Raw genomic sequence first — 20,796 nt, 5'->3', positions numbered from 1 at the left:
TCAGCCGCCTGCCAACTCTGATCTTCGTTAAACTCTGATCCAGATGGCAGTCGTCAAACTCTGATTTCCAGATAAACTCTGACATTTGCTTCTGCACAAGAACAAGTTAGATACCAGTGACATCATCAAATATGTAACAACAAGAAATAAAGCAAGACTAGTAGCTAAGGGATATTCACAACATGAAGGAATTGACTATGATGAGACGTTTGCTCCAGTTGCCAGATTGGAAGCCATCAGAATCTTCTTGGCCTATGCTGCACACAAGAAATCAGATGGATGTAAAAAGTGCATTTCTCAATGGGGAGCTGGAAGAAGAAGTGTATGTTAAACAACCTCCAGGTTTTGTAGACTCTAAATTTCCAGATCATGTCTACAGACTAGACAAGGCACTCTATGGACTAAAGCAAGCACCAAGAGCATGGTATGAAACTCTGGCTCAATTTCTTTTGGACAGTGGTTTCAACAGAGGTATAATTGACAAAACTCTGTTTTATCTCAATCATGGTAATGACCTGCTTTTAGTTCAAGTTTATGTGGATGATATCATCTTTGGATCTACTAATCCTAAACTCTGTGAAAGATTTTCAAAGCTTGTGCAGTCTTGATATCAGATGAGCATGATGGGAGAGATGAGCTATTTTCTGGGACTACAAGTCAAGCAGACTGATGAAGGCATCTTTATTAATCAGTCCAAGTATACTAAAAATATGCTAAAGAAATTTGGTATGCAGGATAGCTCAGCTGCTACTATTCCCATGGCAACAGCCACTAAGTTAGATAAAAATACTGGAGCATCAGTAGAAATTACTAACTACATAGGTATGATAGGCTCACTTCTATATCTGACTGCCAGTAGACCTGATATCATGTTTGCTACCTGTCTCTGTGCAAGATTTCAAGCAGATCCAAGAGAACCACACCTAGTTGCAGTCAAAAGGATTTTCAAATATCTCAAGGGAACAGTTGAGATGGGACTCTGGTATCCTAGAGAATCAGACTTTACACTGATTGGTTACTCTGATGCAGATTTTGCAGGATGCAAAATAGACAGAAAAAGCACAAGTGGGAGCTGTCAATTTCTTGGAGGCAGATTAGTATCTCGGTTCAGTAAGAAACAAAAATCTATCTCCACATCTACTGCAGAGGCAGAGTATATTGCTGCAGGAAGCTGTTGTGCTCAGATTTTGTGGATGAAAAATCAACTGTTGGACTATGGGTAATCTCTCACTCAAATTCCTATTTATTGTGATAACCAAAGTGCTATTGCCATGACAGGAAATCCTGTACATCATTCTATGACCAAGCACATCAGTATCAGATACCATTTCATCAGAGAACATGTGATGGAAGGAACAGTGGAACTTCACTTTGTGCCTACAGATCAGCAGTTAGCAGATATCTTCACCAAGCCTTTGGCTGAAGCAACATTTACAAGACTAGTAAATGAATTAGGGATGATCTCTTTCTAAACTTTGCTATATTGCATTAGAATGTATCTGCTGTTATTTGCTGCCACAATCATGTTTTATAACTGCATCTGTTATTCTCTGACTCAATCTCTAATGGTTATGCTCTGTATGACAAACACTGATATTTATACTCTGACCTGACAAACTCTGATTACATGAAATATTAACTGATAAGTGTCAATCCTGTGAAGAATATGTTGCAAAATCTTGAATTCAGTCATGAACATCTCTAAAGTCTGTTATTTTTTACTTTACATATGTGGAAATCTATCAGACATATAACATGATCTAAATCTTTCACTTAGACTGCCTTACTTCTTAAATATTAGATATGTAATCAGTGTGGAATTTGCTTTATTCCCTTTATGAGCTCAGAGTTTAATAAATCTTAAATATGGATCAATAAAGTTTGTTTCTTCTCTTAAAATATATATATATATATATATATATATATATATATATATATAATCTCAGGTACCCCTTTGAGATCTTAGATAATCTGTGAAAGGAATAATCCAAGTGCACTGCTGGTATTAAGCAAAATGCATAAGAAAAATCTTATTTTTCTTGGAGACTTTTCGCATTCTCTGATTACTGGAGAAATACACTGAGAAATATTTATCTGATGAAGGTCATGACTCATTTACCCTGAGAAGTTTCCATTCAAGAGATTAGTGTCTTAGAAAAGAGAAGAAAATTTATACTCTGATCCATATTATGATAAACTCGGCCTATGAAGTGTTTAAATCATCTTCTGATAATCTGACTCATTCTTATGTTCTTAAGAATTTTGTCAGTCTCTGTGACATTGGAAGAATCATTTAAACTCACACTTTACACTCCATATTTGTGAATAACAAATTTTGTGACAACGAGTAATGTCTGACTATATTCATTAATATAGCTGTTTGCAAACTCTGAGGAAATTTGTTGATAAAACTACAAATTGCTTTCATTTATCAGAACAATATTCTCTGTTCACACTTGGTTTGTCACATAGTCTGATATTTGTTTAAACTCTGGTCAAATGGTCAAGCCTTTGATCAGCGTCGGAGTTTAAATTAAATAATATTTGGTCGAGTAAATATTAATTTTAATTGTCAAACGGTACAAAATCCATTTGAATTCCTGAGTGGAGAAAAACACGGTAAATAATTGTGTTTTTCTCGGAAATTGTTACACGCTTGCACGATTCACACGCCACTAATAATTACCGTTCCACTCACTTTTAGTTACCGTTAGTCAATTGCCACGTGTCCCACTACATCCTTTAGTCAGTATATCGTGCATACATATATATATATATATCAGTTTTAAAAAGTTTTTAACTTTTTACACACGATTTTTACTACCTCTCTCTCTCTCACACTTCTCTCTTCATTCTCTATTACGCATTTCATCAAACACCTTACATACACTATCTTAAACTCCTATTTTCTTTCAGAAAAATGTCGACAACAACATTTGAGTTCGATGGGGCAAAATTTGTCACCAATAATTATGCTGCCATAGTCGACAATGATGAAGCCCCCAAGGAGTTTCATCTGATACAGGATTTTCTGGCTCACAGCGAGCTGATGTATGCTCTGACTCAACCAGAGTCTATGGCTCCTTTACATGTCCTCACATTGTGGAGGACAGCACGTTATGATGATGGAGGTGATCATGGCTCCCCATCCTTGACCTGTGATTATGAGGGTCAAGAGTACTTTGTCTCACCCGCGACTGTCCGGAAGGCTCTTCATCTTCCTGAACATAACAAGTTCGATTCTTCAGTCCCCACTCAAACTCTGAGGGACATGATGACTTTATTTGGCTACACAGCAAGTACTGATAAGATGGGGGAACTCAAGCGTCCACATCTTTGCAAGGAGTGGAGCTTCTTTTATGATTGCATCACTAGAGCCTTCGGCAACAAGTGTAGCAACTTTGATTCCATTCCTATGTTCAGTCAGCAAATTGGGTATTCTCTGATCCATAATCTTAATTTTGATTATGCTACTTCCATTTTGAGATTTTTTGGAGATAGGAGACAAGAGAATATGAACATTGTGTATTATGCTAGATTCTGTCAGCTTATATTTTCTTATTGCTTTCCTGATGTTCTTATGCCTGAAATTGGTACTGAACTGCCCTTTAGAATAACCAAACGTGCATTCACTGATCTTATTAAAAAGGACAGCAAGAAACCCAATGTACCAGTATTTGCTGTTCCTGTAACAGTTCAGGATAAATTAAGGGTTGCCATGCCAGATAAATATGGACCCTTATTCTCTGATGAGAATATACCTCATCCTCACTCCTCATCTGCTCAACCAGTCGTTGAACCAACCTCTGGTCCTTCCCAACAAGGGCCAGTTGTAAAATCTGACCAAGCTTTACCCTCTGGCTCTTCCCAAAAAGGGCCAGTTGTAACAACTTCACCTAAGAGAGTACTTAGATCTTCAAAATCTCCAACCAAACCATCTCCTCCTCCCATGAAGAGAAGATTTCTACAAAAGATCTCAGACTCTGATTCTGAGGAAGAACCTCCACAACCTCCACCAGTGAAGAAACAGAGAAAGAAAGCCAAGCCTACAAACATCACTGATCTGACTGTTGAGCCACCTCAGTCAGAAACTCCTAACCAGGCCTTGATCTTATTCTCTGATCAACCACAAAGTGAAGATCCATTAATGGTTGAACCTCTCTCTGCAATGCCTCTTGAAACTACTACAGCTGACATTCATATGTCAGACACAAATCCTGATTTTCAAGTTCAATCAGAAGATGCTCAAATAGAGGCTGTATTGAAAATGATTCAAGACTCTTTGATCCAACCTGAAGCCAATGTTGCAGCTCCTGTTCAGGAGATTCCTATAGCTGCAAATTCTGATGCAGCAACAGAAGCTCTGGCATCTCACACTCGGAGTATCTTTGTTGATGATAATGATGATGATGATGCAACAGAGGTCACTTCAACTCCTGTTCAGACTTCTGCTATTCCAGTCTCAATCTCTGATCCAGTCAGAGTTACTACACCAGCAAGAGTTGATTCTCCAGTTCAAGCACTGTCACTAGTTAGAGAATCTTCTCCTCTCAAAACTCCTTCTCCAGTTCCAAGTTCTCCACTTCTACCTTCCATGCCTGCACAGAGAAAAGTCTGTCACTTAACATACTTCCAGAAGATGTGCAGAGCTACACCTCCCTCTGTGGATGACAGACTTGCCTCTATTGAGGCTACTCAAAAGTCAATGCAACATACTCTGGCTGACTTTAGCTCCTCTGTAGCTCTGCTGGTTCAAGCTCTTACCTCTGATAATGTCAAAGATGACCAGCCATTAATGAAGAAAAAGTCAGATGATGATGAAGAAGGAAATAAGGAAGCTGCTACTGATGTAAACTCCAACAAGCAGTTGGTACAGATCAGAGAAAGGAGTGATAAGGGTGCAAACTTTGACAGACCCAGAGAATCTCAACAAAAGCACAAGTCTATGGAAATGACTGTTATGTCTCAAGTTCAGAGCATTAAAGAAGCAGTCAGGGTTTCTGATGTTATCTCTAAAGAACTTGCTGTTGTGAACTTTGAGGTTGAAAAAAAGAAAGAAGATCTGATTTCTGAATCAGATAAGTTGATTGAAGCTGGAGATCCTGAGTCTCAGAAGTTCTGTCAAACTCTGAAGTTCAGAGGTAAAGAAACCACCTTGTTCTACAAATCTCCTTCTCTACAAGCTATTGATGAAGCTGTAGCAAGGAAGATATTTGAAAAGGAAAATCCAGGAGTGGATATAGAAGCTATCAGACTTGAGGAAGAAAGACTAGATGCTGAGACGATGAAGATCAGCAAGACAAAGTCTGATGAGCAGAAACAAATCACTGATCCCTCACAGAAACAGAAAAGACCAAAGCAAAAAGGGATAGTGATCAGTGAAGTGAACTATACTGATATCAACAGACCAAGAACCAGGTCTCAAACTCAACCCGAGACTGATTCAAAGGACAAATGAAAGAAACCTGTTGATGGAGTTCCTTCTGTGATGAAGAAATCTATTGTCAAGATAGCATCAGAAAATCCTTCTCAGAGGATGATAAAGCTAAACAAGAATGCAAACATAATCACTGATGTATCTGATCAAACAGAAGAGGAAGAAGCTGGATTGACCAAAAGAAGAAAGGATGAAGTCAAGCCAATCTCTGATATAACTTTAACCTCTGACATTGCTCAAGTTAAAGTTCCAGCAACAGAAGAAAAGCCTGAGACTGAAGAAGCTAAGGCCTCATGGCTGAAAACAAAATCTGGGAAACCTCAAGACCAGAAAAAGAAGAGTCTCTTTGGAAGCCTTGGTACAAATTTGTACAAGAAAAGCTCAATGCTTACAAGGATCAGAACTCATGGAACCAGAGGAAAGGAAGCTTATGATACTACCGGTCTAGGGCACCGGAAGGAGAAGATAGAAACAAGCTCAGCAACCACTTTCAGGGATCCATATCCCCTGACTGAGGTGGGAGAAGCTGTTACTCAGAAGGACCTGGACAAAGTAGAATCAGTGCAGATTCTCATGGACACTCATGATGGTACTGGAGACAAAGAGAAGATTGTTATATTTCTGGAATCTGCCAGAGTTTATAGAATCTCAGAAGCTGATCTATTGCTGAAATCTCTGAGGGAGCTTGAACACTTTCATTACATGCTGGAAATCAAGAATGAAGCTACTCAGAGATGGTCTGATCTGATGAAGAGGACTATAAATGAGAAAAGAAGATTCTATGGGATAAAGTCTGATGAAGAGTATACTCCAAAAATAGCTCAAGATGATGGTTCTGAAATCTTTATGGAGAAGAATAGCTCTGTGATGGAGACTATTGCAAACACCAGAATCTTGGGTTATAACAATGATGCAGACAGACCAAGGGTAATTCAGCTGGGAGATGCTATGGCAAGGAGCAAGGTAAATGCCTTGAAAGCAGCTATCTATCAGACTGGGGATGATACTGAAGAGCTCAGAAATGTCAAAGCCCAGATGATACAGACCTTAAAGCTGAAGGAAGAAAATCTGATCAACCAGTTTGTCAGAGAAAGCTATGGGTATAGGTTGATTTGATAGATAGTTCTGTTGTTCTGTAAGTTGTAATTAATTTTGTAAATTAATTATTTCATGCATTTGTCCTTGATAGTTTTTGACATCATCAGTTTATATATAAAACTTGTTCATTCTGTCTAATGTACAAGTTGGGGGAGATTGTTATATATTTGATGATGTCACAGGTATCTAACTTGTTTAGTGTGTAGAAGCAAATATCAGAGTTTAACTGCAAATCAGAGTTTGACGACTGCAAGCAGGATCAGAGTTTAGCAAAGATCAGAGTTTGCAGGCGGCTGATTTTCAGGAGCAGATCTGGATAAACAAGGAAGATAAAGATCAAGGAAGATTGTGCAGATCAGGACAACAGAAGGATAGCTACTGATTATATTATTTTAGGAAGCAGATAATTGTAAATCAATCAGTAGATATCATGTAACTGTGTATATAAACACAGCTTAGGGTTTACTCTATAGGAGTTAGAACATCGAGCATATTATTCTTATAACCCAGCAGCTCTTAGTGATAAGTTATAAATCACTAAGAGAGTTTTTGTAATCTATTGAGTTTTGTGAATAAGAGTTTACTTTGATAATTCTCTTGTTTGAGTATTTTGTTATTGATTGTGTTCACTATATTAATTAATATAGTGAGTTAATTCGGCCTAACAAAAGCAATAAGAGAATATAAGCTGACAGAATCTAGCATAATACAAAATGTTCATATTCTCTTGTCTCCTATCTCCAATAAATCTCAAAATTGAAGTAGCATAATCAAACTTAAGATTGTGGATTAGAGAATACCAAATTTGCTGACTGAAGATAGGAATGGCATCAAAGTTGCTACACTTGTTGCTGAAGGCTCTAGTGATGCAATCATAAAAGAAGCTCCACTCCTTGCAGAGATGTGGACGCTTGAGTTCCCCCATCTTATCAGTACTTGCTGTGTAGCCAAAGAAAGTCATCATGTCCCTCAGAGTTTGAGTGGGGACTGAAGAATCGAACTTGTTATGTTCAGGAAGATGAAGAGCCTTCCTAACAGTCGCCGGTGAGACAAAGTACTCTTGACCCTCATAATCACAGGTCAAGGATGGAGAGCCATGATCACCTCCATCATCATAACGAGCTGTCCTCCAGAATGTGAGGACCTGTGAAGGAGAATTAGACTCTGGTTGAGTCAGAGCATGCATCAGTTCGCTGTGAGCCAGAAAATCCTGTATCAGATGAAACTCCTTAGGGGCTTCATCATTGTCGAGTATGGCAGCATAATTATTGGTGACAAATTTAGCCCCATCGAACTCAAATGCTGTTGTCGACATTGTTCTGAAAGAAAACAAGAGTTTAAGATAGTGTATGTAAGGTGTTTGATGAAATGCGTAATAGAGAATGAAGAGAGAAGTGTGAGAGAGAGAGAAGCAGTAAAAATTGTGTGTAAAAAGTTAAAAACTTTTTAAAACTGATATATATATGTATATGTACGATATACTGATAAAAGCTGTAGTGGGACATGTGGCAATTTACTAACGGTAACAAAGAGTGAGTGGAGCGGTAATTATTAGTGGCGTGTGAATCGTGCAAGCGTGTAACAATTTCCGAGAAAAACACAATTATTTAACGTGTTTTTCTCCACTCAGGAATTCAAATGGATTTTGTACCGTTTGACAATTAAAACTAATATTTACTTGACCAAATATTATTTAATTTAAACTCCGACGCTGATCAAAGACTTCACCATTTGACCAGAGTTTAAACAAATATCAGACTATGTGACAAACCAAGTGTTAACAGAAAATATTGTGCTGATAAATGAAATCAATTTGGGGTTTAATCAACAAATTTCCTCAGAGTTTGCAAACAGCTATTTGAATATAGTCAGACATTACTTGTTGTCACAAAATTTGTTATTCACAAATATGGAGTGTAAAGTGTGTGTTTACATGATTCCTCCAATGTCACAGAGACTGACAAAATTCTTAAGAACATAAGAATGAGTCAGATTATCAGAAGATGATCTAAACACTTCATAGGCCGAGTTTATCATAACATGGATCAGAGTATAAACTTTCTTCTCTTTAATAAGACACTGATCTTTTGAATGGAAACGTCTCAGGGTAAGTGAGTCATAACCTTCATCAGATTAATATTTCTCAGTGTATTTCTCCAGTAATCAGAGAATGCGAAAAGTCTCCAAGAAAAATAAGATTTTTCTTATGCATTTTGCTTAATACCAGCAGTACACTTGGATCATTCCTTTCACAGATTATCTAAGATCTCAAAGGAGTACCTGAGAATAAATATATATCTTCTTTCTTCCTATTTTTTTTTTGTGTAAGAGAAGAAACAAACTTTATTGATCCATATTTAAGATTTATTAAACTCTGAGCTCATAAAGGGAGTAAAACAAATTCCATACTGATTACATATCTAATATAAAAGAAGTAAGGCAGTCTAAGTGAAAGATTTAGATCACGTTATGTGTCAGATAGATTTCCACATATGTAAAGTCACAAATATCAGACTTTAGAGATGTTCATGACTGAATTCAAAAGTTTGCAACATATTCTTCACAGGAATGACACTTATCAGTTAATATTTCATGTAATCAGAGTTTGTCAGGTCAGAGTATAAATATCAGTGTTTGTCATACAGAGCATAACCATCAAAGATTGAATCAGAGAATAACAGATGCAATTATAAAACATGCTTGTTGTGGCAATTAACAGCAGATACATTCTTATGCAATATAGCAGAGTTTAGAGAGGACCACAGATCATCCCTAATTCATTTACAAGTCTTGTAAATGTTACTTCAGCTAGGGGCTTGGTGAAGATATCTGCTAACTGCTGATCTGTAGGCACAAAGTGAAGTTCCACTGTTCCTTCCATCACATGTTCTCTGATGAAGTGGTATCTGATACTGATGTGCTTTGTCATGGAGTGCTGTACTGGATTTCATGTCATGGCAATAGCACTTTGGTTATCATAATAAATAGGAATTTGAGTGAGAGATAACCCATAGTCCAACAGTTGATTTTTCATCCAGAAAATCTGAGCACAGCAGCTTCCTGCAGCAATATACTCTGCCTCTGCAGTAGATGTGGAGATAGATATTTGTTTCTTACTGAACAAAGATACTAATCTGCCTCCAAGAAATTGACAGCTCCCACTTGTGCTTTTTCTGTCTATTTTGCATCCTGCAAAATCTGCATCAGAGTAACCAATCAGTGTAAAGTCTGATTCTCTGGGATACCAGAGTCCCATCTCAACTGTTCCCTTAAGATATTTGAAAATCCTTTTGACTTCAACTAGATGAGGTTCTCTTGGATCTTCTTGAAATCTTGCACAGAGACAGGTAGCAAACATGATATCAGGTCTACTGGCAGTCAGATATAGAAGTGAGCCTATCATACCTCTATAGTTAGTGATTTCTACTGATGCTCCAGTATTTTTATCTAACTTAGTGGCTGTTGCCATGGGAGTAGTAGCAGCTGAGCTATCCTGCATACCAAATTTCTTTAGCAGATTTTTAGTGTACTTGGACTGATTAATAAAGATGCCTTCATCAGTCTGCTTGACTTGTAATCCCAGAAAATAGCTCATCTCTCCCATCATGCTCATCTGATATCTAGACTGCATTAGCTTTGAAAATCTTTCACAGAGTTTAGGATTAGTAGATCCAAAGATAATATCATCCACATAAACTTGAACTAAAAGCAGATCATTATCATGGTTGAGATAAAACAGAGTTTTGTCAATTGTACCTCTGTTGAAACCACTGTCCAAAAGAAATTGAGCCAGAGTTTCATACCATGCTCTTGGTGCTTGCTTTAGTCCATAGAGTGCCTTGTCAAGTCTGTATACATGATCTGGAAATTTGGAGTCTACGAAACCTGGAGGTTGTTCAACATATACTTCTTCCTCCAGCTCCCCATTTAAAAATGCACTCTTCACATCCATCTGAAAAACTTTGAATTTCTTGTGTGCAGCATAGGCCAAGAAAATTCTGATGGCTTCTAATCTGGCAACTGGAGCAAAGGTCTCATCATAGTCAATTCCTTCCTGTTGTGAATATCCCTTAGCTACCAGTCTTGCTTTATTTCTGGTGATTATGCCATCACTGTCTGTCTTGTTTCTGAACACCCATTTGGTACCAACTATTGATCTTTTCTTTGGTCTTGGTACTAGTGTCCAGACTTTGTTTCTTTCAAATTCATTTAGCTCTTCTTGCATTGCTGTTACCCAGTCTTCTGTCTGAGATAGAAATGAATGAAACAGGCATTCATTTGATGTTGCAGTTCTGGTTTGTAGTCCAGCATCTGGATCTCCAATTATTAGATCTGGTGTTTGAGACTTTGTCCACTTCTTTTCATGTGGCAGTTGACTTCTGGAATTTGATCCTCCCCCATAATCCATGATATTTCCAGTGTCATTCTGATTCTCTGATGCTTCTCCCCCATGATTCCTGCTATCTTCATGAGCATTATGAGTTTCTGATGCTCCCCCTGAAGATGTGATCTTATGATTTTCTGATGTAGAGTTATCAGAGTTTGATGTATCAGTATCAGAGTTTGTGTTTTCTGCTGAGTCTGCATTACTTTTGCCCAGATATTCATTGTGAAAATGCTCCCCCTCAACCTGTGCTTGAGGATGATGAGTTGGAGTGACATACTCTGATATTATCTCAGAATCAGAGTTTATCGAGTTAGAGAATGCATCTTCATCTTCAAATCTCAGTTGCTCATGTTCATCAAAATCTTCCATCCCAGTTATTTTCTTATCATCAAAGGAGACATGGATGGATTCCATGACTACTCTTGTTCTCAGATTGTGAACTCTGAAGGCTTTTGTTGACAGAGGATAGCCAACAAAGATTCCTTCATCTGCTTTCAAATCAAATTTGGTCAACTATTCAGGATGACTTTGGAGAACAAAACATTTGCACCCAAATATATGGCAGTATTTGAGATTTGGTTTTCTGCCTTTGACCATCTCAAATGGTGTTTTTCCATGCTTATTTATCAGAGTTGCATTCTGTGTGAAGCAAGCAGTTTGCACAGCTTCAGCCCAGAAGTAGGTTGGCAATTTTGCTTCTTCCAGCATGGTTCTAGCAGCTTCAATCAAAGTTCTGTTCTTTCTTTCTACAACACCATTTTGCTGAGGTGTTCCAGGTGCTGAAAATTCCTGCGTTATTCTATTTGCTTTACAGAACTCTTCAATCTTAGAATTCTTGAACTCAGTGCCATTATCACTCCTGATGATCTTTACTGCATCTTTAGAAATTTTGTCCAGTTGCTTGACATGCTCAATTAGAAGAGAAGATGTCTCATCCTTGCTGTGTAGAAAATATACCCAAGTATATCTGGTAAATTCATCAACAATGACCAGAGTATATCTTTTCTTTGCAATGGACATTATATTTACTGGTCCAAAGAGATCAACATGAAGCAGATGATAAGGCTCAAGAATTGAGGACTCAGTTTTACTTTTGAATGAGGATTTCCTCTGTTTTGCCTTTTGACATGAGTCACAAAGTCCATCTGGAGTAAAAACTGATTTGGGCAGTTCTCTTACAAGATCTTTCTTCACTAACTCATTTATATTGTTGAAGTTCAGGTGAGAGAGTTTCTTGTGCCAGTTCCAGCTTTCTTCAATACTAGCTCTACCAAGTAGACAGATTGCAGAGCTTTCAGAGTTTAAAGAGAGCTTGGCTTCATAGATATTTCCATGTCTATATCCCTTCAGAACAACATTCCCAGTGCTTTTGCTAATCACTTCACAGTGTTCTTCAAATAAATCAACATGATATCCTCTGTCACAGATTTGACTTATGCTGAGTAGATTATGCTTAAGTCCTGAGACCAGAGCTACAGATTGAATGATGACATTTCCAAGATTGATATTGCCATATCCCAAAGTCTTCCCTATGTTGCCATCTCCATAAGAAACATTTGGGCCAGCCTTCTCCACAACGTCTGATAGCAGGGCTTTATTTCCTGTCATATGTCCTGAGCATCCACTGTCCAGAACTAGGATGTTTTTCCTGTTGCCCTGCAATCACATGCACAACTAATGATTAGTTTTAAGGACCCAGACTTGCTTGGATCCTTTGTTCTTGTTAAGTTTGTTAACCCTAGCATCGGAAGATTTATCAGAGTTTAAATCAGAGTTTATGCTAACAGACTTTTTAACAGAGTTTAAACCAGGAGAATCAATCTTTTTCTTTAAAGAAGGTTTCAATTCATAATAATCATAGTATAAACTATGGTATTCCTTACAAGTGTAGATGGAATGCCATAAACTGCCACAATGAAAACAAGGATTTTCTGGTCTAAATCTAATATTCCTAGTCTTAACTTCTGATTTGGGAGACATAGTATTTATGTCCTTATTCCTCCTGAAAAAAGAAACAAGATGATTAGGATTACCACAGTTATGACAAGTTTTCCTAGGAGCATTAGGAATAGGCATATAATTATTGCTTTTGTTTATTCCTACCTTCCCATTTCTGTTTTTCCTAGGTTCCTTCATCCTGTTTTCTTGTTTAACCTCCTTGAGCTTATGCTTAAGCTGTTTCTGAGTCATTAAACCTATGTTGACCTGTTTTGGTTTATCAGTCTTTGATTTGTCATGAATCTTTGATTCTGCAACAAATCTGATAAGTGGTATTTATACACACTTATAGGCCTTCATTTCCACTTAAATTGGTTGGTTGTACTTAAGTGTTTAGTGTCTTTTGATGTGTTTTTAGTGTTTTTCTGTGCAGGTCACGAGTTGAGGTGATGAAGGGATTTTCTCTCATTTTAGGTTGTTTTTGGTGCATTAATTGCAAGAATAGAGAATTGTGGATTCATCACGACTTGGGATTTTGTGGGTACATCTTCTACAAACCCTCACGAGAACACACTCGTCCACTAGAGCTGTCTAGGGGTTTAAAGGGCTTGTTGCATGTGCTAAATGCAACCGTGATCACCTACGGAAGTGGTACTAGAGCGAGGAAGGGCATGCACGCGAGAACGAGCTAAAAAACGAAGAAACGGGCTGCCAGTGGCAGACAGTAGCGCGCCCGCGCTAGATCTTAGCGCGCCCGCGCTAGCTACTGTCCCACTAGCGCGCCTGCGCTAGTTTAGCGCGGCCGCGCCCAGCAGAGTTGTTCCGGGCCGATTTTTGCAGCTTTTCTGATGGATTTTAGCTGCGGTCAAGGCCCGGTTGACTTGGTCAATGTATCTAATTTCTCATGTGTAAAAACCCTAGACTCACTTGTATCGTAGAATATCGGAATATAGTTTTATCAGTTTTTCTCTTGTAAAAAAACACATTAGTGAATTGTATTGGATCGTTCTTCGCGAGGAAGTGACAGTTTCGAGCGAGATCGTGAACATCAATTCTGTAACGTTGTGTTCTTATTTATTAATTCAAGCAATTGTCTTATGTTTAATTCTCGTCTTTTATTTATCATGTTTTCATTAGAACCCATGATGTCGATTAGTTCGATTAAGAACTAACCGCCTTCATGGGATTCTAATGGACTTATCGATGTAGTATAGTAAAGAATATTAATTGCTTGATTTTGTGACGTACGTTGATTTCTTTGCATGCGCCGTGCTTATTCTTCTTAGGAGCGTAGCTAACTTCTAAGTTGTTTGTTAATTCTTTCTGAAGCGAGAGTGGATGATTGAATTTAGAACTATGCCATGTAAACATAGGATTATGTGAATGAAGCATAATTTGTGGTAGACTTGAACTATTTTTATCACCCTGTGTAATCATGATAGATGACCTGTTATTAAACCTCTCTGCTTACACTACCGCTATAGAGATATAGGGTCTGAGCTTTGTTGGTGTCCATGAGATCTCTGTCTTAATTGTGGATTTTGTTTGGTATGATATGTGTGCAACGAGAGTTGGCATGTATTACTTTCGTGTTGTCTGATTAGGATCAACAGTCGCATGTTAATCAGTAATTTCAATTCTAGATGAATTCGATAATGAAGTTAGAATCCCATGTGTTTTCCTATTCTGATTTTGATTAGTAAATTTAGTTATTAGTATAAAAGAACACATCCTTGTTAATTGTCTTAGCAGTGAAAATTACTCATACATTGTTGCATAGGTGCGTATTCTTAATTCACCAGTCTCTGTGGGAACGAACAAATATATTACTTGTGATCACGTGCGCTTGCGTGTAGATTTTTGCGAACAAGTTTTTGGCGCCGCTGCCGGGGACTCGGTGTTAATTAATTAGTTTATGTACTTGTCATCAGTGTGCATTAAAATTCACTGACTAGGATTCTATTCTTTTCTCACTTTTCTTCTTTTCTTTATTTCAGGTACTTGGGTCGCGTTTATGCTAACACGTTCTAAAGCTCGTAAGGAAGCAATTGATTCATCTTCTTCTTCTGATTCTGAAACAATGACAGAACCTGAAGCACAACCAGACAGTAAGGCATTGAAGGATTTCTCTATGCCAAAGATCGATGATATCCAGTCAAGCATTGTCAGGCCTGCAATCGCAGCCAATGCCTTTGAAATCAAACCAGGAACTATTCAAATGGTCCAGAACTCGGTACAGTTTGGGGGTTCTCCTACTGAAGACCCTAATATGCATATACGTAATTTTATAGAGATCTGTGACACTTTCAAATTTAATGGAGTTTCTGATGATGCTGTGAAGCTAAGGCTTTTTCCACTTTCACTGAGAGATAAGGCTAAGGGATGGTTGCATTCTTTACCATCTGGTTCCATTACTACATGGGAAGATCTAGCTCAGAAATTTCTCACTAAATTCTTCCCCATGGCAAAGACTGCTGCACTACGAAATGCTCTATCTCAATTCTCTCAACAATCAGGAGAAACATTCTGTGAAGCCTGGGAGCGATATAAGGAGATGCTAAGGAAGTGTCCCCATCATGGCATGCCGGATTGGATGCAAATAAACTGTTTCTATAATGGTCTTGGACCTCAATCCAGACCTATGCTTGATGCTGCTTCTGGAGGTGCGCTATGGGCTAAAAGTTATGAAGAAGCTTATGATCTTATTGAAATGATGGCTTCTAATGAATATCAGAACCCTACTCAAAGACTTACTCAAGGGAAGGTAGCCGGAGTTCTTGATCTTGACACGTCTACAGCTATTGCTGCTCAACTTAAGGCTCTCACGATGAAAGTCGATTCTCTGGCTAACCAAGGAATTCAACAGCCAATCTCAATTTGCGAATTATGTGCTGGTACTCACTCTACTGATCAGTGTGCCATTTCTAGTGAATCAGCACAATTTGTGAGCAACTTTCAGAGAGGTCAACAGCCTGCTCCAGCTACTCACCATCCTAACAACCGAAATCATCCGAATTTCAGCTGGAGTAATAATCAGGGTTATAATCAGCCTCAACAAGGATTTCAACAGGGACCTAAACATTATAGTCAGGCTGGAACTTCACAACAGTATGCACCTAAACAGCCATATCACCCTCCGGGATTTCAGAATCATGGGCAATCAGCTAACGAAAGGTCTGACATGGAAGAACTAAGACTCATGTACAAGAGTCAGGCAGTAACTTTAAAAGCCTTGGAGACACAAGTCGGTCAGTTAGCTAATGCTTTATTAAGCAGACCACAGGGGAATCTCCCTAGTGATACAGAGGTACCAGGTAAGAGGGACCCTAAAGAGCAAGTCCAATCCATTACGCTGAGATCTGGAAAAACTACAACAGGGCCAACCTCAACATTAGTACAAGATCAGGATGATGAACCGCAAGAAATTCCAGCAGAACTTCCTTCGAATACAATTGGCATAAAACCTAATGTTGAAATGGATAGGGCTATCCCTGCAGCTGCTCCGGTGTCAAAGCCATTATATCCACCACCTCCGTTTCCTAGGAGGTTGAAAAAACAGCAGCTGGATAAGCAATTTGGTAAATTCCTTGAAGTTTTCAAAAAGCTTCACATCAACATTCCGTTTGCAGAAGCACTCGAGCAAATGCCTAGCTATGCCAAGTTCATGAAGGGTATTCTTTCAAAAAAGTTAAAGCTCGAGGAGTTAGAGACAGTAGCTTTAACGGAGGAATGTAGTGCTGTGCTTCAACATAAATTACCACCTAAGCTGAAAGACCCGGGAAGCTTTACTATCCCTTGCACTATTGGGAAGTTCTCTTTTGATAAGTGTCTGTGCGACTTGGGAGCTAGCATCAATCTGATGCCTCTATCTATCTTCACACAACTTGGCCTGTCAGAGCTCAAGCCGACAAACATGTCTTTACAGCTGGCTGATCGTTCGATCACATATCCGAGGGGTATAATTGAAGATGTGCTGGTCAAGGTTGATAAATTAATATTTCCAGCCGACTTCGTGATTCTTGATTTTGAAGAAGACAAAAGAATTCCTATCATCTTGGGTAGACCCTTTTTAGCCACCGGACAAACTTTGATCGATGTCCAAAAAGGGGAACTTACAATGAGAATACAAGATCAGACGGTCAAGTTCAACGTATTCAATGCAATGAAATTACCAACTGATGAGGAATCTTGTTTCAGTATGGATGTACTTGATACTACGGCAGAAGCTAATAGCCAGCGGGTTTTACAGAATGATGTATTGGAAGCAATCCTTACCAATGATGAGGAATTGGATAGTGAAGAAGAATTGGAAGAACTCCATCATCTTAACTCATCACCTTGGCGAAGGAATTTTGAACCACCTGTCGAATCTCTTGGCTTGGAGGAACAAAAGGAAGATCATAAACCACTACAACCATCAGTGATCGAAGCACCTAAACTTGAACTTAAACCGCTACCGGATCACTTGAGGTATGCTTTTCTTGGTGAAGGTTCTACTCTTCCTGTTATTATTGCAGCTAACTTGTCAGGTGAGGAAGAGGAAAAACTTTTGAGGGTGATAAGGGAATTCAAAACAGCAATTGGTTGGACTATAGCTGATATCAAGGGAATCAGTCCATCCTTTTGTCAACACAAAATTCTCATTGAAGAAGGAAGCAAACCTTCAGTGGAACAACAGAGAAGGTTAAATCCTATCATGAAGGAGGTTGTAAAGAAAGAGACTCTTAAATGGCTCGATGCAGGTATCATATATCCAATTTCAGATAGCTCATGGGTGAGTCCAGTACAATGTGTGCCTAAGAAAGGAGGCATGACAGTAGTAGCCAACGAAAAAGGGGAACTCATCTCAACTAGAACTGTCACTGGTTGGAGGATTTGCATGGACTACAGAAAGCTGAATAAAGCTACAAGGAAGGATCACTTCCCTCTGCCTTTTATTGATCAGATGCTTGACAGGTTAGCTGGTCATGAATTCTATTGCCTGTTGGATGGGTATTCTGGCTATAATCAGATTGCTATTTCTCCGGAGGATCAAGAAAAGACAACCTTTACATGCCCTTATGGTACATTTGCATTCCGAAGAGTACCTTTTGGCTTATGCGGTGCACCAGCCACTTTTCAAAGGTGCATGATGGCAATATTCTCAGAGATGATCGGCATCAATGTGGAGGTATTCATGGATGATTTTTCAGTATTTGGAACATCTTATGACGAATGCCTCACGAATCTGAGAATGGTTCTTAAGCGCTGTGTGGAAACTAATCTGATTCTCAATTGGGAAAAATGCCATTTCATGGTGCAAGAAGGAATCATATTGGGACATAAAGTATCTGCCAAGGGACTGGAAGTTGATAAAGCGAAGGTGGAAACAATTAAAAATCTTCCTCCACCACTCTCGGTTAAGGGCATCCGAAGCTTCCTTGGTCATGCAGGTTTCTATCGGAGGTTCATCAAGGACTTCTCAAAAATTTCCAAACCTCTTTGCAATCTGTTAGAGAAAGACATTCCATTCAAATTTGATGAGGAGTGCTTGGAAGCATTTGAAATTTTGAAAAAGAAGTTGCCAGCAGCACCTATTGATCATTCGGCGATCAGCCGGATGACGGAGTGGGAAGGAGGAGTTCCCCACCCTCGAGGCCTCGGGTACATATATATGATGAGATGCCAGGGGGACGCTCAGGGTTCATTAGGAGGGAGCGTACTAGAGCTTCTGGAGCTGGTACTTCTCAGACGGAGAGGATCTCCGAACCGATGGGAGATGTTCATTATCGCCGGCTAGCGAGACGGATGGACACTGTGCATGACATCCACCAGAGGTTTGCATTTGACTTGACACAAGCTCTTGGTAATGCTTTCCAGGCACAGGGGGTCACAGTTTAGTGGCCAGTATTCGGAGCAGGGATGCAGTATCCTCCACCTGATTCACCTCCAGCAGAGGAGGGCGAGGACTCGGACTCCGAGTAGGTATGTGGGTGCTCTAGCCTTTTTACCGCTTTCAATGGGGACATTGAAAATTTTAAGTTTGGGGGTGGTAATCTAAGGAAGAGCATAGTATTGTAATTATGTTTATTATTGCATGTGTTAGTTAGTTCATGTAGTTCACGTTTATTTTATTTTGCTTTGATTATTTCTCACGTTTTTTTTTTGTTTTTTATATTTTTTCATGTTTAGAGCTAATTGTCGTAGTTAGTATCACGAGCAATTGCATGAATTATGAAGTATAAGCCAAGTTAATTGCCTATGATGAGTTATGTGCGTAGTTCTTGATTAGTAGTTTCAATTGCAATGCTAAGTTAGTACTTGGAAATTGCTTGTGTTGGAAATTGTAATTCACATATGTTCTTGAGATAGGATTTAGACGAAATTCCATGAATTCTAGGATTGAATTGAGCACCCTTCAACTTAAGTCTGTAAATCTTAAGTTTGGGGGAACTGAGGAGTAGATATGCCTTTCTAGAAAGAAAAAAAAAAGAGTAGTAAATAAATTCACTAAAAAAAAATAAGTGGTAGAATTAACTAGGTTGAGCTCATTAGTACTCGAGTAACTAAGTCTGAGGGGACTTTGTGCCTAACAACCTAAAGCCCTTCGTGGTTTGGGATTGTTGACCCAACGCTCGCTACATGGGTACTAGTGCATAAATCTTTAGGGATCTCAACCATTGCACAGTTAAACAAACCACTAGAATAGAGTGAATAATTGGTGTGTGAAGTCTTGTGGTGTTCGTAACGCATTTACACTGCGAAGCGCTCTGACCTTAGACCGAGCAATTAATCACCAATAAAAAGAAAAAAAAATAGTGAATAAAATAGAAGGGTGTGGACATTCTTTGGGACCTTGGCTTTTAGTTGGACTTGAGTGACGGGGTGTTAGTTTTAAACTTTTACGATTCTTGATTGGGATTCTGTGGGAGTAGTAGTTTTTGTCTTGTCTCAATAAAAGAGCATGCTTGCACACACTGGCACTCCACACTTGTAAATAGAAGAGTAATTGACTTAGTAGCGAGAGAAGTGAAATTCGAGAACATTAGCACAATCTGAGGTATTATAATTGGCAAGGCAATTACTTCATAGTTCACTCATTCATCACGTAGTTGCATTCATGCATTGCATTGTATTATTGTATAGTGTCGTTGACGCTTGAGGACAAGCATCAGTTTAAGTTTGGGGGTGTGATAAGTGGTATTTATACACACTTATAGGCCTTCATTTCCACTTAAATTGGTTGGTTGTACTTAAGTGTTTAGTGTCTTTTGATGTGTTTTTAGTGTTTTTCTGTGCAGGTCACGAGTTGAGGTGATGAAGGGATTTTCTCTCATTTTAGGTTGTTTTTGGTGCATTAATTGCAAGAATAGAGAATTGTGGATTCATCACGACTTGGGATTTTGTGGGTACATCTTCTACAAACCCTCACGAGAACACACTCGTCCACTAGAGATGTCTAGGGGTTTAAAGGGCTTGTTGCATGTGCTAAATGCAACCGTGATCACCTACGGAAGTGGTACTAGAGCGAGGAAGGGCATGCACGCGAGAACGAGCTAAAAAACGAAGAAACGGGCTGCCAGTGGCAGACAGTAGCGCGCCCGCGCTAGATCTTAGCGCGCCCGCGCTAGCTACTGTCCCACTAGCGCGCCTGCGCTAGTTTAGCGCGGCCGCGCCCAGCAGAGTTGTTCCGGGCCGATTTTTGCAGCTTTTCTGATGGATTTTAGCTGCGGTCAAGGCCCGGTTGACTTGGTCTATGTATCTAATTTCTCATGTGTAAAAACCCTAGACTCACTTGTATCGTAGAATATCGGAATATAGTTTTATCAGTTTTTCTCTTGTAAAAAAACACATTAGTGAATTGTATTGGATCGTTCTTCGCGAGGAAGTGACAGTTTCGAGCGAGATCGTGAACATCAATTCTGTAACGTTGTGTTCTTATTTATTAATTCAAGCA

The 20,796-nt window shown here is 39.0% G+C and overlaps 1 non-coding gene across 1 annotated transcript; it reads right to left on the bottom strand.

Annotated features, from left to right (window-relative positions):
• Positions 1–15,336: 15,336 nt before the first annotated feature.
• On the bottom strand, positions 15,337–15,443 carry LOC135148176 (small nucleolar RNA R71). Its single transcript, XR_010286068.1, has one exon. It is a non-coding gene; the product is annotated as a small nucleolar RNA R71 (small nucleolar RNA).
• Between the last annotated feature and the right edge of the window lie 5,353 nt (positions 15,444–20,796).

The sequence above is a fragment of the Daucus carota genome, chromosome 7 (genome assembly GCF_001625215.2).
Source record: "Daucus carota subsp. sativus chromosome 7, DH1 v3.0, whole genome shotgun sequence".
Taxonomy (NCBI): domain Eukaryota; kingdom Viridiplantae; phylum Streptophyta; class Magnoliopsida; order Apiales; family Apiaceae; genus Daucus; species Daucus carota.
This window is presented reverse-complemented; position numbering and strand designations above follow the sequence as displayed.